This window comes from Lipotes vexillifer, unplaced genomic scaffold (genome assembly GCF_000442215.2).
Source record: "Lipotes vexillifer unplaced genomic scaffold, Lipotes_vexillifer_v1.1 scaffold472, whole genome shotgun sequence".
NCBI lineage: Eukaryota > Metazoa > Chordata > Mammalia > Artiodactyla > Lipotidae > Lipotes > Lipotes vexillifer.
In genome coordinates, this window is record NW_006797698.1 from 12,104 (window position 1) to 17,323 (window position 5,220).

The following is a 5,220-nucleotide window of genomic DNA, read 5'->3' on the forward strand; positions in this document are numbered from 1 at the left end:
AGGTATACATACATAAGTGAAAAAGGTTTGCCAAAAATGTCTACCGTGAATGTTAATTCTTTTTTTTTTTTGAGACCTTTTTAAATAGCTTCAGGGGTACAGCAAAATTGACAGGAAGGCACAGAGATTCCCCCATATACCCCCCCAGACACACACTTGCGTAGCCATGATCAACAGGGTGGTGCCTTTTTTTTTTTTTAATCAAACCAAGGATGAACTGCATTGACACAATATAATCTGCAAAGTCCACAGTTCACTTTAGGGTTCACTTTAATGAAGTGAATAGTGTCGCACGTTCTATGGCTCTTTTAATTTCCATTCCCAGCACAGTCCCGTGGCCCATAATGTAAAAGCTGATTCGTCCATTGCGGAAATGGAGGGAGTCACTGGGCATGTGCCCTGCACCATGGGAAGAAAGTGAGAGGCAGGGACACCTGTAGATGCAGAGGAAGTGTGGCTCCATCACCTCCCTGATATGACTTCAGAAGACTTGAACATATCTCTTTATTTTATTGGACTAGAGTTGACTTACAATGTTGTGTTAGTTTCAGGTGTACAGCCAAGTGATTCGGTTATACATACATATATATATATATATATATATATATATATGCTTTTTCAGATTCTTTTCCATTATGGTTTATCACAGGATGTTGAATATAGTTCCCTGTGCTATACATTAGGACCTTATTGTTTATCCGTTCTCTGTATATAGTAGTTCGCATCTGCTGACCCCAAACTCCCAATCCTTCCCTCCCCCACGCCCCTGCAACCACAAGGCTGTTGAACATATTTCTTAAAATAGTAACTGTTTGATGTGCTACAGATTTGCCCAAGTTTGTATTTAAAAAACCTCCTGGACCTTTCTCTGTGCTGCCCTCTTGAGGTGATTCTTCCAGAATAGGCCAATTGTTTAAGGCAAAGGGCTTCTAAGGAATAACAGAAAGCTGAAGGATGCGCTGGTAAAAGGAATAGCTGAAGGAGACAGGGATGTGTGGAGACGGAGCAGTTCTGCATAACCAGACCCAGCCATGGGTATGAGCGTCACCCACCAGAGGTGTGTGGCGCTCTTATGGGTTGAATTGTGTTTCCCCCAAAATCTGTTGAAGCGCCAACCTCCAATACCTCAGCTTGTGACTTTGTTTGGAAGTAATCAACTCAGTTCAGATAGGATCGCATTGGAGTAGGGAGGGTCCTTAATCCAGTACGACTGGTGGGCTTAGAAGAGGAAGAAGAGGCACACGAGGTGGGAGGATGGAGGGTGGGAGTGATGAAGCTGCCAATCAAGGAAAGCCAGGGGGTGCTGGCAGTGACAGAGTTAGAAGGGGCAAGAAAGCAGCCTCCTGGGACTTCCCTGGTGGTCCAGTGGGTGAGACTCCGCACTCCCAGTGCAGGGGGCCCAGGTTCGATCCCTGGTCGGGGAGCTAGATCCCGCATGCATGCCGCAAGTAAGAGTCCACATGCCACAACTAAAGATCCCACATGTCACAGCTAAGACCCGGAAAAGCCAAAATAAATAAATAAATCATAAGTAAAAACATAAGTAAATATTTAAAAAAGAAAAAAGTATCCTCCCTTATAGGCTTGGGGGAGTGTGTCCCTGACGATACCTCAATTTCACACTTCTGGACTTCAGAACTGTACGGCCATGCCTTCCTGTTGGCTTAAGCTACCCAGTTTGTGGTCGGTTGTCATGGCGGCCCTGGGAAACGAATGCAGGTGTCAGGAGGTTTTGGGTATAAGAGAGCTTGTCATGGTCAGAAGAGCACCGGGCTGGGTTTCAGGAGAAACAGCAATCCCACCCCTCTTTCCTGGGGCGGCGGCGGGGCGGGGGGTTCTGGTTCCGCATGATAGCAAGAGTAACTCTGATGGCACTCGTTTAAACGACTGGGAAGCACTTGCTGGGGAGTTGTGGCTGGATAAAGACTGGTCAACTCAATGGTGGAATGATGATTCCCCAGGAGGTGACAGCTGGGGTTTGGGCTACTGATAGAAACCAGCCCCTGAGAAGCAGGTGCTTTTCAGAAATGTCTATCCCTGTATCTATTTATTCATGTCCCTGTCAAGCCTAAATTTGTCACCTGCTCAGCCACACCTGATAACATCCATGAAACCCTGGTTGAGTCACAACCAGCTGAGGCCTCAGGTGTCATCTGTAAAACAAGAGATTTAGATCACATAGTCGTTAGAATGATTTACAATTGAAAGATAATATGATTGAAAATTTGAAGCAGAAAGGACTTGAAATGACCTCTCAGTGGTGGTTTTGCTAACAGAAAGAGAATTTTCGGTGAAGACAACATTGATTGCTTTGCTGAATATATATATATATATAAACATATACATGTATATGGAATATATGAATCCTATTAACTGCCAGAATTATCCATTTTCAGAACTGCTCCTTTCTTCAGTAGGAACAAATTGGACTTCGAAAACAAACCTAAGGTTACCAAAGGGGAAAGGTGGAGGGGGAGGGATAAATTAGGAGTTTGAGATTAACACATACACACTACTATCTATAAAATAGATAATCAACAAGCACCTACTGTACAGCACAGGGAACTCTGCTCAATATTCTGTAATAAGCTAGCTACATGGGAAAAGAATCTGAAAAAGAATGGATATAGGTATATGTATAACTAAATCCCTTTGCTGTACACTGGAAACGAACACAACATTGTAAATCAACTCTAATCCAAAATAAAATAAAAATAAACAAAAAAGAACAAATTAGAAATGGGATTTTGCTCTCAATGTCAGTGTTTTCTCCTGGGTATGCTGCAAGTCATTTCCATGTTTTACATTTTATTTTTGTCCTCTATTCGGTAGCAAACTGTTCATTTCATCATTTTGCTTCATCACTCCTACTACCTTGAAGTCACTCCTTCCGGGTCCTGTCCATTCTTGTTATTTGCTGAGGTTACACTATTGACTGTGATTTACCAACCTGAACAATCTTGCTTTCAGTATCATCATTCACCTCATTAACATGAATAATGGTGTGTCATCTGGTCCCAAGACAACGACAGAGCCTGCGGGGAAATCTGTTCTTATTTAGTCCAAGGACAACACACCTGTGGATAATAGCAAATGCCCTTGGAATTTGGTGTCTTGTTTCTACTCTAAGCTGTGTGTCCTAAGGATGCGAATCAAAACTTTCTGGATTTTTTTTTTTTTTAATTAAAAAGTGTGGGGGGGCTTCCTTGGTGGCATAGTGGTTGAGAGTCCGCCTGCCAACACAGGGGACACGGGTTCGTGCCCCGGTCCGGGAAGATCCCACATTCCACAGAGCAACTAAGCTGGTATGCCACAGCTACTGATCCTGTGCTCTAGAGCCCACAAGCCACAATTACTGAGCCCATGTGCCACAACTACTGAAGCCTGCGTGCCTAGAGCCTGTGCTTCACAACAAGAGAAGCCACTGCAACGAGAAGCCTGTGCACCGCAACAAAGAGTCGCCCCCGCTCGCCGCAACTAGAGAAAGCCCACACGTAGCAACGAAGGCCCAATGCAGCCAAAAATTAACTAATTAATTAATTAATTAAAAAAAAACTTATCTTTTGGTTTTTCGGTAATAACCAATGTAGCAGATGGGAATGATTTCTCATTGTGGTTTTGATCTGCATTTCCCTGGTGATTAGTGATGCTGACACCTTTTCATGTGCCTGGTAGTCACTTGCATGTCTTCTTTGGAGAAATACCCATCCAAGTCCTTTGTCCATTTATTAATCAGGTCATTTTTCAGCTATTGGATTGTAAGAGATTTCAAATATTTTGAATTTTAACCCCTTGTCAGATAGATGGTTTGCACATATTTTTCTCCCATTCCACAGGATTCCTTTTCACTCTGTAATTTGTCTCCTTAGTCGTCTTCATCTCTTTAAAAGCTGAACATGGAGTAGGAATTTAACACACTGTAGCACTCCAGAAAGGAAATGAAAAGCAATGGGTAACATCGATGGGAAGTCACACTTGGGGTCAGTGGCTAGACATGTTAAAAATGGCCTGGACTCCCTCATGGGGCAGAGAGCCATCCCTGAGAGGAGAGGTTCTGACAGAAGTGACTGCCTACCAGCAACACTGTGCAGGGGATGCTTTTTATTTTATTGAAGTGTGGTCGATTTACAATGTTTTGGGTGTACAGCAAAGTGATTCAATTATACTTATATATGTGTATAGATTATTATTATGTATTCTAGATGATTACAAGGTATTGACTATAGTTCCCTGTGCTATACGATAGGTCCTTGGTGTTTATCTACTTTATATATAGTAGTATGTATATGTTAATTCCAAACTCCTAATTTACCCCTCCACCTGTCTTCTCCTTTGGTAACCACAGGTTTGTTTTCTATGTCTGTGAGTCTATTTCTGTTTTGTAAATAAGTTTTGACACATTCAATCAGTCACAGCACCTTCTCCATACACTGCACAAATCTTTTTTTTTTCATTTCAGTTGCGTTTTTACCTTCTTGAAATAATAAAGCATAATATGCCAAAAATGTTGCTTTTGTCCTTGCATCTTCAATATTAAAATGGCTACACAAAAATTCAACAATCTTGATGTCTTTTTTATTTTATTTTTATTTTTTATTTATTTATGGCTGCATTGGGTCTTCGTTGCTGTGTGCGGGCTTTCTCTAGTTGTGGCGAGAGAGAGCTACTTTTCCTTGCGGTGCGTGGGCTTCCCCTTGAGGTGTTTTCTCATTGCAGTGGCTTCTCCTGTTGCGGAGCACGGGCTCTAGAGCGCAGGCTCAGTAGCTGTGGCACACAGGTTTAGTTGCTCCTCAGCATGTGGGATCTCCCCGGACCAGGGCTTGAACCCGAGTCCCCTGCACTGGCAGGCAGATTCTTAACCACTGCACCACCAGGGAAGCCCTTGGTAAGTCTTTCTTATTATTTTTTTAATTTTAATTTTTTTTTATTTTTGGCTGCGTTGGGTCTTCGTTGCTGCGCAGGCTTTCTCTAGTTGTGGCGAGCGGGGGCTACTCTGTTGTGGTGCGTGGGCTTCTCATTGTGGTGGCTTCTCTTGTTGCGGAGCACGGGCTCTAGGCATGCGGGCTTCAGTAGTTGTGGCACATGGGCTCAGTAGTTGTGGCTTGAAGGCTCTAGAGCGCAGGCTCAGTAGTTGTGGTGCATGGGCTTAGTTGCTCTGCAGCATGTGGGATCTTTCCGGACTAGGGCTCGAAACTGTGTCCCCTGCATTGGCAGGCGCAT